The following is a 25,962-nucleotide window of genomic DNA, read 5'->3' as shown; positions in this document are numbered from 1 at the left end:
CTCCTCTATTCCTCAGCCAGTACCAAGTAGTTTTGATAACTGCTGCTTTATAATACAGATTAAAATCTGGTATGGCTAGGCTACCTTCCCTATCATTTCTTTTCATTAATTCCCTTGATATTCTGGACCTTTTGTTCTTCCAAATGAATTCTGCTACTATTTTTTTCTAGCTCTACAAAGTAACTTTTTGGTAAACTAATTGGTATGGCACTAAATGTGTAAAGTTGTAATTTTTATTATATTAGCTTGACCCAGTCATGAGCAGTTGATGTTTTTCCAATTAGTTAGATCTGACTTTATTTTTGTGAAAACTGTTTTGTGCTTGTGTTCATCTAGGTCCTGGGTTTGTTTTGGCAAGTAGATTCCTAAATATTTTTTAATGTCTATAGTAACTTTAAGTGGAATTTCTCTTTTTATCTCTTGCAGCTGGATTTTGTTAGAAATATATAGGAATGCCGAGGATTTATGTGGATTTATTTTATATCCTGCAGCTTTGCCAAATTTATTTATTGTCTCAAGCAGTTTTTTACTTGATTCTCTAAGTATATCATTATATCATCTGCAAAGAGTGATAGCTTAGTCTCTTCTTTGCATAATTTGATTCCTTCAATTTCTTTTTCTTCTCTAATTGCTACTGCTAACATTTCTAGTACCAGATTGAATAAGAGGGGCGATAGTGGACATCCTTCTTTCACCCCTGATCTTATTGGAAATGCTTCTAGTATAGTAATGCCCCATCACATATAATACTTGCTCATGGTTTAAATAGATGCTACCTATTATTTTAAGGAAAACTCCACTTAATCCTATATTTTCTAGTGTTTTTAGTAGGAATGGATGTAGTGTTTTGTCAAAAGCCTTTTCTGCATCTATTGAGATAATCATGTGGTTTCTGCTAGTTTTATTGTTGATATGATCAATTATACTGATGGTTTTCCTAATATTGAACCATCCTTGCATTCCTGGAATAAATCCTACCTGATCATAAGTTGCTGTAGTCTTTTTGCTAATATTTTATTTACATTTTTTGCATCTATATTCATGAGGGAAATTGGTCTATAATTTTTTCTCCATTTTGTCTCTTCCTGATTTAGATATTAGTACCATATTTTTGTCATAAAAATAATTTTGTAGGACTCCTTCTTCACCAATTTTCCCAAATAGTTTGTAGAGAATTGGAATCAATTCTTCTTTAAATGTTTGATAAAATTCGCTAGTAAATCCATCTGGCCCTGGAGATTTTTTTCCTAAGGAGTTTGTTGATGGCTTATTCAATTTCTTTTTCTGAGATGGGATTATTTAAGTAATTTACTTCCTCTTCAGTTAATCTGGGCAACTTAAATTTTTGTAAATATTCATCCATTTCACTAAGATTCACATAAATTTATGTGCATACAATTGGGCAAAATAATTCCTAATTATTGTTTTAATTTCCTCTTCACTGGAGTTAGATTCACCCTTTTCACTTTTGATACTCACAATTTGGTTTTCTTCTTTGCTTTTTTTTTTTTTTATCATATTGACTAAAGGTCTATCAATTTTATTGTTTTTCCCCCCCATAAAACCAGCTCTTGGTTTTATTTATTAATTCAATAGTTTTCTTAATTTCAATTTTATTAATTTCTCCTTCGGTTTTCATTATTTTCTAATTTAGTATTTAATTGGGGATTTTCAATTTGTTCTTTTTCTAGCTTTTTCAATTGCATGCCCAATTCATTGACCTCCATTTTCTCTAATTTATTCATGTATGCATTCAGGGATATAAATCTTCTCCTAAGAACTGCCTTTGCTGCATCCCACAAGTTTTGGTTATGTTGTCTCATTATTGTCATTCTCTTGAATGAAGTTACTGATTGTTTCTATAATTTCTTGTTTGACCCACTCATTCTTTAGGATTAAATCATTTAGTTTCCAATTAGCTTTTTGTCTATCTTTCCATGGCCCTTTACTGCATTTTTTTTTTTTGGATCATGTTCTGAGAATGATGTATTTAATATTTCTGCCTTTCTGCACTGAATTGTGAGATTTTTATGCATGGTTGATTTTTGTGTATGTGCCATGTACTGCTGAGAAGAAGGTATATCCCTTTTTATTCCCCATTCAGTTTTCTCAAGAGATCTATCATGTCTAGCCTCTCTAAAGTTCTATTTGCGTCCTTAACTTCTTTATTGTTTATTTTGAGGTTAGATTTATCAAGTTCAGAGAGGGGGAGATTGAGATCCCCCACAAGTATAGTTTTGCTATCTATTTCTTTGTCTAATTCCCTTGACTTCTCCTTTAGGATTTTGGATGCTATACTGCTTTGTGCATATATGGTAAGTAATGATAATGATTTATTTTTGATGATGCCTTTTAGCAGGATACAATTTCCTTCCTTATCTCTTTTAATTAGATCTATTTTTGCTTTTTCTTTATCTGAGATAAGGATGGCTACCCCTGCTTTTTTTTCTTTAGCTGAAGCATAATATATTCTACTCCAGCCTTTTACCTTTACCCTGTGCATAGCCCCTTGTTTCAAATGTGTCTTTTGTAGACAGCATATTGTAGGATTGTGGTTTTTAATCCATTCTGCTACCCGCCTCCATTTTATGGGAGTTACTCTCCTTTTCTTCCCAAGATGATGCCAATGTTCTTCTTCCCTTTAGGACACAGGACTGGTAAGTGGGATATCCATGTAATAGAGGGGGGCCCTTTCCTCCTTTTTTATCCTCTATTTAAAAATCAAGGCCTATTGAATGATGGACAGATGAAAATAGACCCTGAATGTCAATGTGCCTTATTTTTTTTATGTCCAGGTTTTATAGGCATACCACAACAACAATGAGGTTATTAGCACAATGGCCCTGCAGATCTTCAGTTAGATATTCCAGTCTAACAGTGCCACACAAGGAAACTGAATTGCTTCCAAAGATTCAGAGGTACGCCTAGCAGAATCAGACCCCAGACACTGAGGTCTTTTCTCAAACTAAACTGCCAAGCACTCAAACTCTACCACAGAGAGCACAACTCCTATGGGCTGGCCACGTTGTTTGAATGCTAATCTTCTGCTTGACTAAAAAACTCTCTTATGGAGAACTCACACGGGGCAAGTGTTCACATGGGGATCAGAAGTGATACAAGGACACTCTCAAGGTCTCTCTCAATTACTTTGGAATTGGTTGTGTGACATGGGAGACACTGGCACAGGACCGTTCAGCATGGCGTGCCCACATCAGAGAAGGTGCTGTGCTCTATGAGCAAAGTAGAATTGAAACAGCTCAAAGGAAAGGCAAGATGCACAAATTTAGAGAATCTACCTCTAATGTTCACACGGACTATTTGCGCCTGACCTGTGGCAGAGCATTCCAAGCTTGTCTGATCAGCCATGGTCAGACACACTATAACTTTACTCTAACAGTGATGTCATTTTGGTCCTCTTTGAGAAGGAAGGACAACCTTTTAAAAAATTTTTCATGAGAAACACTGGTGTAGTGAGCACAATCCCTGGGGGCATTTCCTTGGCAAATGGTGCTTTCTGGTTCTGATGGCCATTGCTGTTCCACCTTATCTTTGTTATTCAATCCTTTTATTTGAATTTTCTACTTTCTGAGTCCCAGCTCCAGAGATCTGAGAGAGTTGGGACCTCATCTAATTGCCCCAGCCATTAGAGTCAAAAGTTGAGAGACAGGAGAGGATAAGAGACAAGAGAGCAGGGCCTTGGAGTCAGGAAGTGTGGGGTGGGAGTCTTGCTTCTGAGACAAACCAGATGCACAACCCTAGGTAAACCCATTAATCTTCGCCTCCGGGAAATTTTTTAGGACTATAAATTGTGGAGTAGATGAGGAGGGAATTTGATCACTAGAAATTTCCTTATATCAGTGAAATTAGAGGACCAGACCTGTCCCCCCCCAATCATGTTTTTGAAAAAGTAGTTTGTGCAATTCTCAAAGTAGACATTTAACAAACACTTGTTGGAATTCTAACTATTGAAATCTTTTACTGACTTTTTAAACTATTTTCAGTTAATTTCCACTTTCCCATACAAGACACCCTCTAAAGTCCTAATCTTTTCACTCACCCAATGGGAGATTTTTTAAAAGTAGCAAGATTACAGGGAGGACAGCTCAGTTTCAGACATTTCTTAGTATCTGAGAGATGCTATCAGTTTCTAGAAGAGAGAATTCTAAAGCCAAGGGTTTGGCCATAAGCCATATAAATGCTTCTAAACAAAAATTCATGTTTTGACCTCAAGCATTATGGCTTAACCATTATTCTGATACTCTTCTCAACAGCTGCTATAAGTAAATCCTCCCCTTATCTAATTAACCCACCAGTAGCAGCTATATAACATGCAAGTTGGAAGAAGTTCTGTTATGTCAAGTCAGAAAGGGGAAGGCTTAGCTACCCCTTTATCTAGCATGTAATATGTAATTTGATATCAAAATCTTGCATATTAATATTAATAGCTTGCATAAGAGATGTGTTCCATATCTATAACCCTAATTGGATACTTTTTTCCTCTTCTTCCTCCTGAGTTCCAGAATCAATCAAATGTGTAAACCAGGTGTGAAGAATGTCTAGGCCTATCTATGGAATCAATAACCATCAAAGGTAGAAACTAGCTAAAAGTGAAGTGCTTCAAGTCATTGGATGAAGTCATATGAGGGAGATGGACAGGAATTGGCTGACATAATTAGACACACCCCTGCACCTGTGTTTATCAGAGAAGAACCTTCCATGGACAGCATCCCAGGCACTGCTTCAGGAATGTTTGGAGAAGGCAAAGCTCTTAGACTTGCGCCAGAGGGCAGTGAGCATGAGGCGGGCACTGGGCCAATGACGAGCAATGCATTCACTTGGGAACTGAGAGAGTATAAACTAAACACATCAAATGAGGAGAGTTAAGGGGAATGTGACCTCTTCGGGGTACAGGACGTGCAGTTTCAGCTCTCTACAAAGAAGCTGAGCTTCAGGGCCTGACAAAGTGACAGACACGTCCTTCAGAGAGAAGGACATCCTTCCCACCAGAAACTTCATCACCCTCTTGCCACATGCTCCCTCAGCATGAGCCTAATTTCCCCTGGACTCTGTATATCTTTGTGGGATAATGGGTCCAGATTTTCAAGGGAAATGTTTTATACTAACTTCATACTAAACCACCTTAGAAAGTACCTCCAAATGGAAGTTAATAAAATCTGGCTAGTTAATTGCTATCGAAAATCACCCTCAATCCTTCAGGGTTACCCCTAGAACCCTTATGTGAGAAATAGTCTTGAGGACTAATTCTACCTGTGGGGGTGGGAGTCAGAATAAGGAGTCCAGACCTGATGCTACACTTTTAAAAAGTGACAAATACAATGCTACAATGACAACTTATTTTGTCTAACAAATTGGTATTATTTCTACTATACAGGTAACATTGCTAACTATTTGCAAAGTACTCTTGTAAATATTACCTTATTCTATCATAGGAAGAGTTCAATGGCTTCAGGGTCTTGTGGGAGGAGAAGCAGATACATTTTGCACAGATTTTAGCAAACAAAGGGTCTCATTTATTCCATGGAAAAGACATAGAAGCCTCGGTTAGACCAGCTGAATGAACAAATGAGAAGAATCCTTACTAATAGGTCAATGTGAACTTGGAAGGAGGTGACCATGATAAAATAGAAGTTCCTTGAGGAGGAGATCAGGGCACCTGTACCTGGCAGGCCCCAGCTGTGGCTGCCAACCAGGGGGTTCACTGTCTGCCATTCCCCTAATAGCCTGCTCCCTTTCATCAGCCATGGAGGGAAACACCCCTTGGAGACTGTGTGCTTCTCTCTCCTAGTGGTCTCTAAAGCTTTTCACAACAACCTCGTGAAGTAGTTACTATCACCCCTATCTTACAAATGAGGAAACTGAGGCTTAGAGGGTTTGACCACATCTTGGTCAAATAGCCACTTAGGGATATGATGGGATTTCTCGAGTTGAGGCTGTTCTGAAGCCCAGTACTCTCTTCACTACCAGACTGCAATAATCCCTGTTTAAGGCTGCCCTTGGACAGAAGTACAAAAATCCTGCTTAGAGTCCCAACACCACTTCATTCAATGATGCCTTAAAGGCACCACTTTTTTTTTCTTAAAAGCTAACCCTCTAGAGGAGAGAAATTTAGCAGATTTTCATGGCACAAATTTTCCATGCAGCATTCACAATTAATTCTGCTCTTCTGAACAATAAAAGTGCATTGCTATTTGCTAGGATTCTTGTTCAGAAAACATACTTTGCAAGTTGTCAAGTCAAACTGTATAATCAGTGCAGTGCTTGTATGCAAATAGGAAGATAGATTCTTATACTGCATCACAGAAACTAATCAACTAGGCATTACAACTCAGAGAAAGCATCTGCCATCTGAAATTTAGGACAATAATTCACAGTCCATAGAACAGTACATTGCCCAAGATTAAATTTGTTATAAATTTATAATGATTTCATATAAAAACATTACATTTTCATAGTTTCAAGAAATGACAGGATTGGGCTTCTATAAATGTTTAACTATCATTGCCCCATAATTCAATTTTTTTTTTCCATTTCATTACTGAAGGTGCTAAAACAAAGCACTGAGATTAAAATGTCAACAAACTCGGAACAGAAGATGGGAATGGATATTGTTTGCCAACCAATTCTAACTGGAGGGTAGCTCCATGACATATTCTGATGCTTCATAATCTTCACTGTCAGGTAAGATTGCTTTATGCTAAATCCAAATTTCTCATGTTCCATTTTAAGCCAGTTTTTAATTGCTCTGACCTTGGGGGAAGGGAGGGAGAGGAAAGGGAGAAACAGGGTCCTATCCTCTGTATCTCCTCATTTTGTTTATTCCACAAGTAACAAAAAGCCAACTGTGCGACCTTGGACAAACCACTTGACTTCCTTGGGCCTTGCCTTACCTGTCTGTAAAACAAGAGAGCAAACCAGCAGGCCTCTGAGATTCCTTCTAGCTATCTCTGGGTTCCTATAATCTCTTTTGAAATCAGCATTCTGGGTCCCAAATTCAATTGTGTGCTTGAAAACCATTACTGAAATTTCCCTTGGATAACTAGGCTTTTGACATAGTCATATTGTCCCCAACAACACCTTATCTTACTTTTCTCTGTGGGAAAAATGGTGACCAGCTCCCTGTAAAGTCCTCATCCCTGTACACCTGGGGTGAAACAAGCACCCAGGAATATTGGAATAGCGAGAGATGTGACCGAGCCCTGCAGGAAGGAAGGAGGGCCTAAAACACAAAGATCCATAACTTTCTTTTTCTTGCTCTTTCTCATTTCTTCTCTCTGGTTTGGTAAGTCCTTCCTTCTTAAGGAGAGCCTTTGATTGCTGAATTAGGGTTGGCATATTTAAAGTCCAGAAATTTGGGGCCCTCAAATGAAAGATTTAGAAAGGACACCCTTCTTTTTTGTTACTTATGGAATAAACAGACTCAAAGCCACTTGTACTTGCACAGGTGAGGAGGTATCACTTGCTCTGAATCCAGATTACTTTCCATTTCCTTTTGTACTTTTCAAAGATGGATTGGAGCCATGTGAAGAATTAACTTTTAATAAGCTAGGCAGCTAAAGTTTGCAACTGGGGATCTCCTGAAAGTTTGGAGGGTCACTGCATATTTTATGGCATTTTCAAAGTCTCTGATAACAACCTGCTAAGATCCCTCACTAATATAAGGATTCAATCAAATCACTCTGGTTTCCAAAATGGGCTTCTGGTTCAGTTTCTGGGCCTCTAAGGGTCACTTGAATGTAGCTGACATGCATGATTTGGGGGAATTCCTTTCCCCCAAGCTTAAACACATTCTCAGCTCAAGAGAATACTGAGACATGCATATAAATAATTGGAGACTTGAAAGCTAAGAGGAATATAGTGAAAGGCTTCTCAATCAAAACAAGATGATGTGGTGAGAAGCTTTTTTCTTGCTGAACTGTATTGCAATGAAATGTTTTCAAACAAAAAATCAATACACTAAGCTACATGAGATAAAATGTGAATTAGATCTTTTGTCCACTTCTTTGCAAGATTCTCCCTGTATCACAAGGGCACAAAGCCCTTGGCTTCCCAAACCAGGGGCCTCTAACTCCTTCTTATAGTCTGTAGTCAAAGAAAAAATTAGATGCGATTGACCTAAGATGAAAGGAAGGGGGTGAATGACTCTGCCCAGCTCTGGAGATGCTTCAGAGGAAATGAAGGATAGGAGCATATTATAAAACCACCTCTGTTTATTTCTAGTTGCACTTCCAACACACCCACTGTAGGGATCAGGGAATTGTATGTGTCAGTCTTCAACCTTGGAACAGTATGTGAGTAACTTCAAGTGTGGAAAACTGAAAACGAAATTGAGTAAGGATGCAGAAGACTCAAATCCCAGCTCCTGTGGTGAACTAGCTGCAACTCTGGGGCTCAGTTTCCTCATATGAAAAATGAAAGTATTAGTTCAGATGATCCTCCAATATCTTTCCTTTGTTTTGCCATTTTACAAGTCAATATGCCCATTCACATGCCCCATTTTCATTCTGTGTCAGCAGAATTTAAGTTATTTTACTGTAGCTTTTTTAAAAAAAGTACTTTTGTGTTTTATTAATTTGTTTGAGAAGTCTTGGGTCAGAATGAGACCCAAGTAACCTTACACACAAAAGAATAATCTATTAGGAAATGAATCATCACTAACATGGGAGTCATTACTGAATCACCTGTCTGTATCTAGTTAGATTTAGCAGAGCAAAGATCAAAATTAATGTAGAACTAGAAGAAAGAATAAGAATAAGGAAAAGAAGTGCAATGCAACATGAAGATGATCTATTTAAATAAGTTACTGATGTCACTAAAAGGGAAATGGATGGAGGAATGGATATCAACACTGATTATAACCAAGGCAACCAAAGGAAACATGAGTTTAGAAGAATATAACTTGATTATAAAATTTTGTGAAGAATGATGAAATAGTATGAGCAGCATCACCTGTAGTGAAACATCAGAAGGAAAAACATGTTTAAAGAAACTCTGGTGACAGATCCTATTAAGCAAATGAATGTCAAGGGCCTTTGAGGATGAAACTGTAAGGAAGACAACATTAACTGATGAAGAATGAAAAATATTTACAAAAGCTTTTATAAAAACCATTTTCTTTTACAATGAATAATGGAAATACCACATTTAGACTCTAACATCACAATCCCAAATGTGCTGCCTCGGGAAAAAGCACAGAAGAAGAAAAATGTGAAAAGCAGCTACATGAGACCAAATATTCACAGAGGAGGTCTATACTGGAGGTGGTACAATTCTGAGGTCATTGTATGATAGACTCTCAAAGTATCTTAAAGAGAAGATACAAAAGGCCCAACTGAAAGAATATAAATTATTCCTGACATGTATCCCTATCCTGCCATCTAAACATATTTTTTATTAGAATACTTTACAACACTTACTAGCTATGTGACCATGGGCAAGTCATTTAACCCCAACTGCCCTGCTTTCCCCCTCCAAAAGCAAAGCAAAACAAAACAAAACAACTTTACAAATGCACTATAGATATAAATTGATGAAAGTATTAAGATTACAGATTTAGAGCCAGTAGGGATCAACAGAGAAGCTTTCTTGAATGATATTCTACAACAGACTAAATCATTAAAATCAGTCTACTGATTGAAAGATAGGAAAAATACAAGATACTCTCCCTTTTTGCTTGTAGACTATTAAAAAAAACTCACAAACATCTGATGCAGTGGCCCCAAGGCGTCCTTATTCGCTCTCCTCCAAAAAGGTGTTTCCAAGTATATACCAAAAAATCACATAAGCTCTTTGAAAACAATGACAATAGAGTCAATTTTGTTAGATGATTCTTGTTGTTAGATTAAAATCAAGAATAGTACTAAATAAGGAGAAATGAAATCACCAAAGATGTTTGCTACCATGATGGAGGAGGTCTGTTACAGAGCTCAGATCAACAAGGGAGTCTCCATAGATGGGAAGGTCTTCTGGATGTTCCCATTTCAGGACTATATTGTACTAACTTCTCAGAGATCCCAAAACACTGCAGAACCTCATATATAAGTTATATAAAGATTCAAAAGAGTTAGGTCTAATTATCCAGACAGGAAAAAAAACAAATGAAGACTACAGACTGATAGACTGTTGGATAGATCTGCTAGAAATCTCATCCCTCAATTCATGTGTCTTAAGACAAACACTGATAACAATCAATGAATAGGGACAAGGATTGAACAGAAGAAAGAGAGCCAATGGGAGGATGGACTGACTTTTGGAAATTGTTCCAACTCTTTTCATCTCTCTAAGCTATGTCTTGAAATAAATGTCCATCGTTTAAATACCAACATTTTTCTGGTGACGATGTTATTTGGCTAAAAATCATAGAATACCATGGTCTCCAAGGAACTGAAGCTGAAGATGACCCGAAAGGCACTGGAGAGGCCCATGGTGGGTGTGAGCTTTCTGTAAAAGACTACAAATGAGGAATTAGGTAAGAACGGCAGTGTATAGGCATCTAAAAGTAAATATATAACTAGAAGGGAGAAAATGAGCTAATCATATAACCAGGGTGAGGGATGACTGATCAACTGCCTTGTGCTCCACTGGTAAGCATGTCATCTGAAGAGAATGGGCTGGGGGCTCCCAGCACAGCAGGCAGACTCTCAGGAAGAAAGAAGGAGAGGGTGACTAGGCATGGATGGGATGGGATCTGTATTGTTAGAAGGAATACTCACATGGGTAATGCCATCGTTCCTCTGGATTAAGAGCATAATTTGTGTAGTTATTTTGTTAAAATGTGCAGCACAAGATATTAAGTGTTTATATATGATTTTACTTCTTCCTTTCCTTCTTTATGTGATTATTTTCATTGATCATTTTGTTATTAAGTTTACAATAAATTTTTAAAAAGAAGACATATTATATTACCTCTTTCTCTGATATCAATGTCTCATCAGAAGCCTTAAACAATGAGACTGGAGTTTGGGTATCATCTCCCACTCAGCAGGAGTTTGCTCAAACTGTAAGTATAGGGCCCCAGAGGAAGGGAAGCGCTACACTTGTAAACCCAAACCAATCAAGTCCAACATTTTAAAGATGCCATCTTGTCCTGCTAGGGTCTAGGCCAAAAACCCAGTTCCAGGAAAACTGTATTATTTGTAGTCTCTTGAACCTCACCCGCACTCATCTGGTTTCTTTCCCAGCAATTCTTCAAATTTTTTACCTTTTCCTTGACTTCCTTGTTCTTTTCTCTATTTCATCCAGACCAGAATGATTAATCTCCTTCTCCTCCTCTCACTGCAACAGTTCTCCCAGTCACAGCACTCTACCACCATCATCATCACTGCCACTGCCACCACTCCTCAGCCCCATTTTGCAAGTCCCTTCCTCTCCATGCCTTCCTGATCCCCTATCTCACTAGGCACATGTCAGTCTTACCCTCTCTGCCCCTCCCTGCACCTTCACCCCTTCCTTATGTTTCTCCTCTCAGACACCTGGGTCCTCTTCACTGCTTTCATCTATTATTTAGCTCAACCCTTTGGTGCCCTCCCGACTGTCTCTTATTTCTCTGTTGCCTGACAATTACTCCTGATTCCTCATAAAATTAGCATCTTTAAAATGCGCATTTGCATGAATGTGTGGAAGGCATCTTTTTATCTAGAGAGAACATATTACAGGTAAAACAGACATGTGACTTCAGGAGGGTGATATTTCCTGGCAGAGCCATCAAAGTGAAGCGGCAGCAGCCCCTTTCAGTTGCTTTGATCCTGGTCTGGGCATTCCCAATGCTATGTGACACATGGCTCCTTTGACAACCATGGGAAGGTCAAGGAAACAAGGAACAAGGAAAAAAGGTCAATCTGATATAATAATAGGGAAAACCGTGCCAGAATTATCAACAGCTCTTGCAACTGAGAGCAGGCAAGAAGGCTCAGTGAGTGGAGACAGGAAAATTAGAATAATGTATTTTAGGTCTTAGCAGGGTCCTTAAAAACCATTCATTCCCACTCTCATTTTGCCAATGAGGAAAGTGAGGACCAAGGTGGTTCATGAATTGCACTGCTAATCAGTGGCAAAACTGTAGTCAATCTGCCCCAAGGGGCACCATTAGAAAGGAGGAGCTAAGGGGCATTCATTCACCAAGTCACCCAACAAATATTTACTAAACATCTACTCTATGCAAGATTCTGTGGAAGATAAAATTAGGAAGATGCAATCTTTGTGGCAAACAGAAGGCTGCTGTGGAATGGTAAGACTTCAAAAAACAGAAAGAAACAAACCAATCTGGGAGGGATGGTTGTTTCTCTATTATTTAGGGACTTTTTTTTTTAAAGAGAAAGGAACAAGGAAAAAGGTCAGTCTGATATATAATATGAAAAACCATGCCAGAATTATCAACATCTCTTGCACAATCAATCACCACCACTTGTGGTCCAGCAAGAGAAGATTTAAGGAGGGAGGGTTTAGGATTCAACCTCCCCTGCCTATCAATACTTATCTGCCGTGTACCTGGAGAGCACCCAGTGCACACGGATGAGGAGAGCTCCAGGGAATGGGTAAATCAGAGATGAGAATGCCAGGGCAGGAAGGAAGCTCAGAGATGGCCTAATCTCATCTCCTCCCACTTCTCCCCGCCTCCCTTGGGGCAGCCCACTCTTAACTCTGCCCCCCAGGGCCCAACAGAAAAGTTCAATTCTTCTTCCACTCAATGACATCTTATTCAACCACTTGAAGGACATCACATCCCACCCCCTTAGCCTTCAGTCTTTTCTTCTTCAGAAGCCAAAGGTTGCGATAAATGTTGCTAAATTTTATATCAGAGGAAGAACAAGGCAATTAGGTGGTGCTGTGGACCTGAAGTTAGGATGACCCAAGTTTAAATCTTACCTCAGATACTTCCTATCATGTCACCCTGGGCTAGTCTCTTCACTTCTGTTTGCCTCAGTTTTCCTATCTGTGAAATACGGATAACAAGAGTACCTACCTCCCAGGGTTGTTGCAAGAATCAAATGAGACATTTGTAAGGTACTCCTCAACTCATAAAGCACTCTATCAATGCTTATGATCATTATTGTTGGAAACTCTTTGACCTAAATAGAGAAACGAATACCAAAGGAATTCCCAAGGAATACTGAAAATCAGGCCCAGAGAGGGAAGTGACTTAATTAACCAAGGCTGGCTCCAATCTGGGTCTCCTGAAGCCCAGAGCCTCTCCCCTACACCATAGCACCTCTCCAAATAGGGACCAGCTGTGCCATGGATTTTCTCAAAGGCCAGATCTGAGTTCTGGCAAACTGTTGGCTTTGCATGCTTGCCTCAGTCAAACTGAGACCTATTAAAGACCTTAGTTTGAAAAGGCCAAGGTCTCCCACACCACATGGGGTCATCTCCGGTCATCCTGACCTATATCTGGCCACTGGACCCAGATGGCTCCAAAGGATAAAGTGAGGCTGGTGACTTAGTACAGCCCTGCCTCACTTAAATCCAATTCACTTGCAAGTCATGGCATCGCCCACTGTCGTTGGTCCTCTTCAAGAAGGAAGGACAAAAAACAAAAGCACAGCACCCCATACTTTAGAATGGTCTTTGTCTGGGTCTGCCCTTCCTGCCCTGGGCTGGGATGGTGTCATCCCCACAACAGACTTCTCCATATCTAACCATCAGGAGAGGCAGTAAGATGGAGTGAGAAACAGTAGGTTTCTGAGTCAGAAAGACCTGGGTTCAAGTCCCTCCTTTGACATCTACTAGCCATAAAACCTCTGGCACAAATGGTTTAACCCCGGGGTGGGGAACTTGCAGCCTCCTTTTACTACTGGGATTTGTTCTGTGAGTTTGGATTCCGTCAAAGGGCTGCAGGTGGGGACCTACAGGGCCACGGGCGGCCTTGAGGTTGCAGGTTCCCCGGCCCTGACTTAACTTCTCAGTGTCCTGAGCAAATCTTAAATCACTGAAAAGTTGTGGGTTTGTACTGGCCAGAAGGAATTTCCTAATCACAGCAGAAGTAAATGAACGTTTGGTGATGGAATTGCTGTTGTTCGTCCTTCACTCTCCAAGAAAACAGGAGACTTCATAATATGAACCTTTAAATGGCTTTGTTGTATATTAAAAAGCAGTCACATTGATTCATGAAAATTGATCACTAATTGGACTATCAAATACTTTTGTTTACTAAAGAAGATCATTAAAAAAAAAAGACTGCTCTGAGAAAGCTTTTGAGGGCCCAAAGAACCATCTAATCCTTGATTTGTGAATATTTTATAACAGGGGACATTTCAATCATGTTACTAGATTCAAAGCTTAGATACCCAGCAGCCCAGAAAATTCCTGGACAACAAAGATTGAAATAGAAGGTCAGTTGAAAGGGACCTAAGGGATCATCTAATCTAAAAAGGTTCTTAACCTGGAATTGACTAAAAAAAAAAACACTTTGATAATTCTATTTCAACATAATTGGCTTCCTTTGTAATCCTATGTATTTTAGGTTTTTTTTGTATTTAAAAGCACTATTCTGAGAAAGGACTACCAAAGGAGTTTGCAATATAAAAAAAGGTCAAGAACTCCCTAAGATCTAGTCCAATCCCCATATTTTACAGGTGAGGAATACTACTCATTAGCTGCTGAGACTTTTAATGACACCATTTCCAAATGATCTCCATGGCCTTGATGTACAGCCCAGTTTCTTTCAGGCTAAGGTAATGGTAATGGGGCAGGCCACCATCCGCCAGGCTTCAGTTCCATTTCATTCAAGATGCTGGGGACCAGAGGCCTAGGAGCTTTGCTCCAGGTAACCACAAAGTCCTAGAACCACTGATGAGACTGATACCTGAGGCTCCAGTTCTCATCGGTCAAGTAATTAAGCCTAACAAGACAGCAGAAGCTCCTTGGGGAAATGGAGAGAGGCCTCCAGTAATTGGCAAACAGGCACCTGACTCCCCAGAGAATGGGGATTATGTGCTGGCAGCAGGGAAGGAGTTAGGGAAGGGTCAAGAGACTTAGGGAGGCCAGATGGGATAACCTATTTTCATGCATAAATCATGAGCAGCTCTATTTACTGTTTGGCTCAGGGTTGATTGAGATACAAAAAGGCTGATCCATGGTTTTGGGGATGTTGGCCACAGAGCTCCTTTTGTGTTTACAGGAAATGTTGCTGGGTCAAGCCCTGCTTATTCACTTTATGCTCTTTTCAAATAAAGCTGATGAGATTTTTGAATCTTGTCATGGAAAACTTTGAAAGGTACACATAACATACAGTAATGCTCCTTTTTACCTTTCACCCAGCACTAAGCTGGGGGGGGAGGCTAATGACAAGTGTCTTTTTGTGTGTGTATACATCCAGACAAAGGGCGATGACAAAGAAATACATGAGAAGTGCTTGGGGGAAATGTTGGCATGGTCTCCATAAGGTGGCATGCCTTGCTATCTAGTCTGTTTCTAGTATTTCTCCTTTTCTTTTTCTTTTTTTGCTAAGGACATATTGGGGGTTTTCATTTTTTCCTTTTGTGACTTGTATACTGGTTAAACTAAGACCCATTACCAAAATGTTAGAAAAAGAAGGGTAACAAAAACTATTTTTTAAAAAACTCTTACTATTGAATCATTACTGAATCTAAGCATGATTTTTTAAAAAGTATTCTAAAACTTTAAGCAAATGTTCCTTTGCCCTATTTAAAAAAACCCCGCAGCAGGTCTTCCAGAAGGAAATGTAGCAGAGAACACTAATTAGTGATACCTCCCTTTCTGTACGTCACATACTACACCAGGCCCGGTGAGCACACGCAGACACATTCTGAGTTAGTGACAGAGAGGATTCTGGGGACAGAACGTGAGAGACCCAAAGTGCTCAGGAGGCCAAGAAACAAAGGAAGACTCATGGCCTGGAGTTAGTTGCCTGACATACCTATGCTCTACCTAGAAATTAGAGAAAGATCTGTCCTAAAGAAAGAGAAAGAAGGAAAAACCCTGAGAATGTCTTGACAGTATGTGGCAGCCTGTCATGGTCTCGAACACCAATACAAATGGAAAATGAGGCAAACGGTACAGACACTACCCCTGCTAAGGCCTTCACTTCTTAGATGCCCCACAAGCCTGGACTGCTATGCCAATGCTCTTCTTGAAATGGATGTGGAAGCTAGCAATATAATCACTACCTAAGGAAAAAGAGAAGAAAATTTTTTACTCTGATTTATTCCTTTCCCTGTGGCATTTTTGAAAAAAAGGAAACAGAATAACTAGCAGGACTTTCATTCCTCAGGGACAGATGAGTGAAAGGAAAGAACTGGACTGAACCTGCTGGTTCCCTTCGTTGGTCCAGAAGCACAGAGAAGGGGGATAGGCCAGAGTCCGTCAATTTTCATTTCCTTTCGCTACCATTGCACAGTCCCGTTACACTGAAAACGGGGTGATAAAACTGTTCAATAGGAAGCTAAATCCCTAATGCCATCCATGGTTCACTAACATAATACTGAAGAGAAAGAGCGGTATATTTGATCCAGTGCAATTAGGCTTAATCTAAATATCGGAGCTTTGTTTTCTATTGCCCAAAGGAAAATAATGCCTTGTGCTGGAACATCAAGAAATACATTTCCAATCCATCAAAGGCTGTGAACAAACAAGTCTCAAAAGAAGAGCTGCAAATTATTATTTTTTTTAATGACAAAAGTATTTGCCATTGATCACTTGGAAAGGTTTGGAAACAGGGGAAAAATATGGAATGCTTCACCAAAATGCATCCCATCCTTGTGCAGGGTCCACACTAATCTCTGTATCATTCTAATTTTATTATATGAGCTGCTGAAGGGAGTACAAGAAGTGGAAACTATTTACGAATACAGGAAGGATTGCTACATTGCTCCAAATCACTAAAAAGAAAAATGCAAATTGAAACCACTTGGAGTCCACATCACACCCACCAAAGATGGGAATAATCAATCTTGGAGGGGAGAGGGAGAGGGGGGGGAGAAGAAGAGGGAGAGGGAGAAGAAGAGGGAAAGGGAGAGGGAGAAGGAGAGGGAGAGGGAGGGAAAAGGAAGGAGAGGGAGGGAGAGGGAGGGAGGGAGGGGGAGGGAGGGAGAGAGAGAGAGAGAGAGAGAGAGAGAGAAAGAGAGAGAGATTAAATATAGTAGGAATAGGAAAGGGGAGTAGAACTCTTGGCTTCACTGGTGTGGGGAACTCTTAGAAAAGGAAACTTCCAGGAGAAGGAACTATTATAGATGGAAGTGAGCCTCTCCCCATCTCATCCCTCAAGCTGCAATTGAATAGTCCTAGAAAGTTGCCTAGAACACTGCAAGAAGTAAATTGATCCAGGGCATACCAACAGTTCACCTTTCTAACCACTACCCCACACTGCCTCCCTATCCCTTTGTAATGCCATGCAAAGGCAACTTCCCAAGGTTCAAAATACCAGCATAGGTGCTCTCCATTTTATTCAGTGACAAATTAAGAACAGAGAGAATCAACATATAGTATAATTCAAAATACAGCATTTACCAAGTGTGATTCAATAATCTCCAAGTACTACCCCACCCCTGGACATTATAATGCATTTAGTCAATCCCAAAGACCCTCTTCTAAATACTACTCTCCACCCCTAGGCTGTACATTCATTTAGTCAACCACAAAGCCCCTCTTCTCAAATGGAGATTAGTTTCCAATCATAAGTAAAGTACATTCATTTGTTCAATCACAGAGCACAAAAAGGTCAAAAGTTCCCCACCCTTGGATCACAACTGAATCTACCCCAGAGTTACAACAAGTTTAAGGACAGCATTTAATACCCAAAGAGAGCTCTTTTCTTCATCTTGACATGAGGCAAGTTCTCAGCAATCTTTGTTCCTGGGGAGACAAAGCTTAGCAAGGCCACAAGATACATTGCCAGTGTCTTCATTAATTCATTCTCTGTCTGCAGAACAGTCCTAGGACCCCTGAAAACATTAGCAAAACCCCCTTCCAGGATTTCTGTAAACATACAACAAGAAAATCCTTCCTCAGGGCTTCTGAACCAACAACAAGGTTCCTAAACCTCTGCAACAACAGCACTGTCCTTCACCAGTGGACAGAATTCACTCTCTGTCTGCAGAACAGTCTCAGGAGCTCTTAACCAACAGCCAGGTTCCAGAACTTCTTCAACAACAGGACTGTCTTTCACCAGTGGACAAATCTGGCAAAACAACATCAAAACAGACAGACAAAGTACCAGCATAACAGCCATGTTTCCTCAGTCCTTGGCAGCTCTGGGTGGCAGCTCTAAAAAGTCCTGGGCAATTCAAAGTGGCCCTTAACAATGCTCTCCATCTCTCTCTGCCTCCAAGATGCTGCTTCCAAAAAGTTCTTCCTGCCTCTCTCTTTTCTTGTGTCTCTCTAAATTTGCATCACCAGCTCCACCCAGTTCAGCCCTCTCTTTTCACATCAACAAGTCGTTGAATCCACAAGTGGGATTCACAAGCTCTGGGTTTTAACACAATCAATTTGAAAACCAAGCCAATACAGGGGGATCTTTATATTCCATTACTGTTACACCCTTAAAAAGCATTAAAAGATGTCAAAGGTACAGGGACTAGCTGGCTATAATAAGGACCTCCAGTAAAAATATCTGAAACATGATCAACTATCATACATTTGAGAAGAAATATTTATTTGCTGAAAGAAATTTAAAATACTTAAAGATTCAAAGTTATGTATTTGTTTTATTAAAATATGTTTACTGTTGAAGTATAAACTTATGCTTACTGTGTAGTTAAATGAAGAAATTTTAAATGTTATTCTAGAATGTTTATTAAATAACCTAATACAGCTTCCAAAAATATTCTTCAAATACCCCTGATTAGCCTTTTGAATAAGATACTTCCCAATAATCTCATACATAATTCCTCCAATTAATTTTTTAAAAATAAAGTTACTCAGTTTTCTGGTATAACCACAAATTGACCGAAAATAATATTAAAATAAAGTGCAGCTTGAAAATGTACAGAGCCTTCTAAAAATGAAACCTGCACCTAACTTTACGTAGTGAAGAAAACATATAATGGCTATATCAAGTAAGAACGCACTTCTTTGTAGGAAAAAAAAAAAGGGCAAAACTGAATCTTCCTGATGAGTGATTTTGATCAGTTTTATTCCAGTCATGTTTGTCCTGCTTTAGGGATATAAGATGCTTCCCATGGAAATATTTATGTCACTTTGTTTACATTACCTGCAGTTAGACACAATAACAAGATACTGTTCTCTACTCTTGAATCCTTTGCTCCTTTGCCTTTCCCACAATGTCTCAACCCTGGGACGGCACCACCATTGGCTTTCTTTGGTTCTGTTCTTAAAGCCAACAAGCGTTGTTGTTGCCTGGGCCTACCACCAATTCAAAGCAAGCTCCCCTGGTCTCTCAGTCCTCCAAGGTTTCCTGCTTTCCTCTCATAGCACTCATGGAGGCCATTTCTAAGCTTCCCCTTTTTCCTTAAGTCTTCCCCCTTCTCTTCAACTTTATCCCCCCTTCTCTTCTCCTGCAGACAACTCCTACTTTGTTGAGAAGATCGAGGTTATCTGGTGAGCTCCTTAATCTCCAGCCTTTATATCTCCCTTGAGTTCTAACCCTGATTCTCCAACAGCCTTAGAGATGCCTTCATTTTGATGTCACCATGGCAACTCCAAACTCCACCTTAGCCGAACCTTCCCCTGGAAAACCCCTCACATTTTTCTTTGCCAAATTCTTTTGATGGCTCCACTGTCTTCCTGGTAACTTATCAAGGCTCAAAGTCATAGAGTCTTCTAAGACTTCTTCCTCTCCCTTACACCCCACATTCAATCAACTGCCACCTCCTCTCAATTCCATCTCCACAATGTTTCTTATATATGTCCTCTCACCTCTCATCTGAATTATCCAGACAATCACCAAACTGGTTACCCTGTCTCAATTCAAGTCTCTCCACTCTCTCATCGGCCTTTCACACTAAAATAATAAAATATTAAAATAATTGTGTGTATGTATATATGTATGTATATGTATATGCCAAAATATGCCATTTCCCTGCTCAAAAAATCTGTAGGTGAGAAAAGATCTCAAAGTATGCTATAAAGTAGTAATATCAACATGATCTAGTACTTGATAAAAAGAGATGAATGGAACAGAACCAGCAATTTAGGAAGAAAAGTAAAGGCATAAAATGTCTCATGATAGTCTACAAACTATTCCAAATGGATCAGTGATTGAAATAGAAAAAAATAAGAAAAAATGATATCATTTATAACAATAATGGAGAGTAGAATAATTTTTATCTATTGCACATATGGAAGAAGTTTAGAAGACTAAAGATGTGGATTTTATTATATAAAAATGATTATATAAACAAAAAGATATTTAAAGTGAAAGGAAAGAAATAGATTGGGAACAAAGTATTTGTAGTAAATGTAGCCGATAAGCTCTGACATCCAAAATATATGAAAAGATGACAGAAATTTATAAGTGTATTGTCTACTTATAAAAGGCTAAATGGTCAAAAGCACATGGGCTGGTACATCTTAAAGGAAGAATTACCAATTGCCTTAAAAAAAAAGAAAAAGCTTAAATTTCCAGTAATTATAAAAATTAAAAGATCTCTTGAGATATATCCATTAGCAAAAATAGTTTAAAGTGATAATATTCAGTGCTGGTGGGGGAAACAAATACACTCACAGCTCTAGGAAAAGGAACCATGAATTGGGACGATCACTTTAGAAATAAATCTGGCAAAATACAAAGTTAGGAAGCTGATCATGCTTTTTGACATAGTGATCCTGCTATTAGAACAAAGTCCTGAAGATGTTAATAAATGGAAAAGAGACTACACAAAAATATTAAGTTTTCTTTGTAATAGTAAACTATAAATAATTCATATTGTAATGCTTGAGGAATGGCTAGACTGCATTAATGATATCAACATAATAGAATATTATTGTGCCATAAAAAGGCAAGTATGAAGAATATAAAGAAATATGGAGCTATGTAAAGTGACAGAACAGAGAAAGGAGAATTAGAACAATATACACACTAGAGATATGTGAAGTGCTTTGTAAACCTTAATGTTCTCTATCAATCACAGCTATTATTATTATAACTTACAAGAAAAGCATCAGAAAGAGATCTGGAAACAAATGTTGTTATGATTTTGTTAAAGTTAATGTACACATTTCTTACTTGAATAAACTATAAATAGGGATATTATGGTTTTATGTTATAATATTTAGCTTATTTATTAGAGATTTTACTTTTGATGGTGATTACCAAATTTATAATAAGAAACATTTTTTTTTAAAAGCGATTTATGTTTGAACCAGATTTCTATGGGCTTTTAAACAACCTAGGGGTAGTAAGGAAATGTGGAACATTTTTTAAGAAGAGAGTCATGGTTACACCTGAGAGTTAGGATGAATATTTCTACAACTGGGTGAAGACTGGATTGAAGAAAAGAGAAACTCCTTCTTGGTCTCAGTCTGATGAAATCCCTCTCTTCCTTCAAAGCCTTGCTTGGGTACCACCTCTTCCATCAAGCCTTCTCTAATCTTTCTTGCTAACATCACCTCTCCTCTCCTTATTTTCTTAGGGAACTTTTGCCAGACTGTCTTTTCTGCCCTTATTCCAAGTCTATCTTGTATCATACTTATTGGAGCTCAGGCTACAGACCCCATAATCTGATGATCATGTCCTTAAAGGGACGCATGTTTTTAAGTATCAGCCCTTAGAATACAGTATCTGGCACACAGTTAGATGCTTAATAGATATTCACTTGGCCTCCCTTAAACTTTGGTTTCCATCGGTTCAGCTCAGTGAATTGCACACAGCACACATCTGCCATTTATTGAAGTGCATGGAATATCTCAAAATGAAGTACTTATGAGACATCTGGTTGGTCTGACTGTAGTCAAATGGTGTTAGTTACATGATCACAAAAAGGGCAGGGACAAAGCCTTCCACAGTCCTCTGCATATGATAGCTTGGTGAAGGGGAATGAATAGTGATTCAGCAGAGATGAGATGGGCTCACAAAGAAACTGAACATTAGCTCCATTGGGACAGTACCAGGAAACAGAAGAAACAGCTATCCATGCCTGGAGCCAATGACAGACACCGTGTCAGGCAGTAAGACTTACCTACAATTCAGGGTGCCCTAGAAGTCTTAGGGAAGTTTTAAGCCGTCAAAGCTTTAAACTGCCCTGAGATTTTGGGGACACCCTGTTACAGCACATACCATAGGATCACAGATCTATGGAGCTGGAAGAGATCTCACAGGTCATCTAGTCTGATATTTTCATTTTACAGATGAAGAGACTGAGGGCCAGGGGAGTTAACTTGCCCAAGATTGTAGAGTAGTTTGAGGAACAAGATTCAAACCCAGGCCCTCTGACTCCAGGGGCAATGCTTCCTTCACTCTTCCATACTATTCATATCGGTTCAATTCCATTTCCTAAATTCCTGACATAAGGTACAATTTCTATTTGAACATCTTCAGAAATAAGGAACTCACTCCTTAAAAGGCAGTACATTCGTTCCGTTTTTTTGAACAACCATAATTACTAGAAAGTCTTCCTTATATTGAGCCAAAATCCGATTTCTTGAAACTGCTTGGGCAGTGAGGTAGCAAAGTGGATAAAGTGCCAGGCCTTCAGTCAGAAAGACCTGAGTTCACGTGCCCAATGGCATATGAACCCTCTGACCTAGCAATACTACTCCTAGGCCTGTATTTTAAGGAGGTAAAAAACAAAAAGGAAAAGGATCTATAGGTAACAAAATATCTATTATAGTTCTTTTTATGGTGGCAAAGAATGGGAAATACAGGCTGCCCATCAACTGGGCAATGGCTGAACAAATGGTGGTATATGATTGTGATGGAATACTACTGTGTTATAAGAAATGATGAGCAAGGTGCTCCAGAAAAACCTGGAAAGACATGAACTGATGCAAAGTGAAATGAGCAGAAACAGGAGAACCTTGTACATAGTAACAGCAATATTGCGTGATGATCAATTGTGAATGACTTAACTGTTCTCAACAATATAATGAACCAATAAAATTCTAAAGGACTTATGATGAAAAATGCTATCCATTATCTCCAGGGAAAGAACTGAAAGAGTCTAAATAGAGATTAGATCAGACTTTTAAATTTTTTCTTTCCTTTTTTTAGCTCTGTGTTTTCTTTCACAACATGATTAATATGGAAATGTTTTACATGACTATATGTATAACTGACATCAAATTGCTTTGTCTTCTCAATGAGGGAGAAGAGAAGGAAGAGAGATAATTTGGAACTCAAAATTTAAAAAAACAAACAAACATTAAAAATCATTTTTACCTGTAGTTGGGAAAAATAAAATATTAAATTAAATAAAAAGGAAGACCTGAGTTCAAATTTGACCTCAACTTACTAGCTGTGTGACCCTGGGCAAGCCACTTAACCCTATTTGCCTCAGTTTCCTCATCTGTAAAATCAGCTTGAGAAGGAATGGCAAACCACTCCAGTATCTTTACCAAGAAAATCCCAAATGGGGCCATGATGAGTTAGTTTATGACTAAAATGACTGAACAACAATAGCAACAAAAAACAACAATCTGTGAATTTATGAGGTCTTAAAATATATTTTGATAAGTACTTCAGTACAGTTGGTTTCTTTATACATTTAAAAATATTATTCTGAGAAGCACTCCACAGGCTTCACCAGATGGCCAGAGGACCCCATCATATAACAAAAGTTAAGAACCCCTATTCCAGAGCTATCTAGAGTAAGTCTTCACCCACATGGCAGTCCTTCAAGGATATGAAAATGATTTTAATATCACTCTAAGGTTTGTCTTCGCCAGATTTTCTTTCTTTCTCTCTCTCTCTCTCTCTCTCTCTCTCTCTCTCTCTCTCTCTCTCTCTCTCTCTCTCTCTCTCTCTCTCTCTCTCTCTCTGTCTCTCTCTCTCTCTCTGTTTCCTATGTGACATGACTGTCAGACCCTTCACCAAACTGGTCACCCTTAGCCTGTCAACATGCCTCTTAAAATGTGGTGCCTTGAATTAAATCCAATACTCTGCAGAACTAGTGCAGAGAACAGTGGGAATCTTTTCTTGTCTCAGCTTGACAGGAGCTTCTTTTCCATTAGCCTAAGTTGACGTCAGCCTTTTTTGTCAGCTCTACAGCCCATTTTTGGTTCAGCCTAAGCCTGCCCGCCCAGCAGGTTATTTCACATCAACTACTGTTCCAACAGGTCTTCTTTCCCCTCTTCTGAGTCCCTGCAGATGATTCTTTGAAGCTAAGAGCAGACTTTTACATTTGTCCCCATTAAATGGAATAGTGTTAGTTTGGGCCCATTGCCCCCAGGCTACTGAGGTATTTTAAAATCTCTATTCTGTTATCCAATATGTTAGTTATCCTCCCAAGCTTCACCGTCTGCAGTTCTGACCAACATGCCTACTGTACCTCTATCTAGATTTCCAATACAAATGTTGTGTAGGTGAAGGGAAAAGGCAGAGCCCACCAAGCAGCATCCATCCTGGAGAGGTCTGAGGCCTTCAGGGTGGCATCCCTCACCAATCCTCTTGGAGTTCCAGTTTCCTCATCTTTACAGTTGGGATAGTGATACCTATAATACCCCTCTTACAGGGTTGTGATGATCAGGGAGGGACAATGTAGGCAACGCTCTTTACAAACCTTGAACCACAATATGTCAACAAAACAGTTTATTTATTATTTTTACTATTGTTCTTAACTATACCATCTTCCAGCCCATATCTGCCTATTCCTACTCACAGGCACATCACACGAAACTCTGTCTTGTGCCTTGATAAAAACAAGATACACTACGCCAGTGGTGTTCCCTGTCCTAACAACCATTTTTGTACTTCCATCAAAAAAGGAAATTAGATTATTTGGTGTATAACCTGTCCTTCTGTGCCGAGTGAAGCCATATTAGCCACTGCTTCCTTTCCTAAGTTTAGTACTAAAGACATATGTGGGCAGCTAGGTGGGGCAGTAGACAGAGGGCTGGGCCTGGAGTCAGGAAGACTCATCTTTATGAGTTCAAATCTAGCCTCAGATACTTACTAGCTGTATGACCCTGAGCAAGTCACTTAACCCTGTTTGCCTCAGTTATGTTGTCTGTAAAATGAGCTGGAGAAGGAAATGTCAAACCCCTCCAGGATCTCTGCCAAGGAAACCTCAAATGGAGTCATGACTGAAAACAACAGCAACAAACATACTCCTACATACATACATACATACATATGTACAAAATCATATGTTATTGAATGTTGTCATTGACATCAAACTCACTGATCAATGATGGCTATCCAGATCTACCTCACCTCTTAAACCTTTAAAAATTAGAGTATTTGCCTGGTTCCAGTCTTCTCACACTTGTTCTGTTCTCTGTGTTTTCTCACGCACTACCAATGATTCCACGACCGTATCTGCGACTCTCTTAGAATCTTGGGATAACATTTGTTCAGGTCTCAAGACCTGAAGTCAGTTAAAAGGGATGCTCTTCTTAGCTCCTGATGTTTGTTTATGTTTATGACCGGCAACATATGTTCACATTTGGAAATAATTCTCCTTGACAGAGAAGATGAAAACAAATAAGAATTTAGTCGTTTTGCTTTCCTTTTGTTATCTGTTGACGTTTATTTGCCCCAAGCAATGAGCCTCTTATTTATTTTATTTTGTTTTATTTTTTATTCTGAACTTAAACACAAAAAGGCATTTTTATACCTACAGCAGAACCCCAAAAGAAAATTAAATAAGAAACCCTGAAGCACTATTTTTATACCTTTTTTTTTTTTTAAAAGAGCACATAATAAATTCCACCCTTTAATTTCAAAACTGTCCTGCTCATCTGTGCTTCTCTCTGAACTGCCTTCTGTTCTCTTCTAGGCATTTTTGGAAATGTTTCAAAGGCAGTTTTTTGTTGGCATCCCTACTGCTTAACCTCCTTTTCCCCTCCCTCCACACATCTCCCCAATAAAAAACT

The 25,962-nt window shown here is 39.0% G+C and overlaps 1 protein-coding gene and 1 non-coding gene across 4 annotated transcripts in view; both read right to left on the bottom strand.

Annotated features, from left to right (window-relative positions):
* ULK4 (unc-51 like kinase 4) overlaps positions 1-25,962 on the bottom strand; it is a 651,081-nt gene that overhangs the window by 120,934 nt on the left and 504,185 nt on the right. The gene's annotated exons all lie outside the window — the stretch shown is intronic.
* Positions 16,695-16,798, bottom strand: LOC138162009 (U6 spliceosomal RNA). The gene has a single exon (XR_011168518.1). It is a non-coding gene; the product is annotated as a U6 spliceosomal RNA (small nuclear RNA).

The sequence above is a fragment of the Petaurus breviceps genome, unplaced genomic scaffold (genome assembly GCF_028583685.1).
Source record: "Petaurus breviceps papuanus isolate PSGF00001 unplaced genomic scaffold, PetGlider_PUasm1.0 185, whole genome shotgun sequence".
NCBI classification, from domain to species: Eukaryota; Metazoa; Chordata; class Mammalia; order Diprotodontia; family Petauridae; genus Petaurus; species Petaurus breviceps.
The sequence above is the reverse complement of the archived record's forward strand: the minus strand, read 5'-3'. Positions and strand labels throughout refer to the sequence as shown.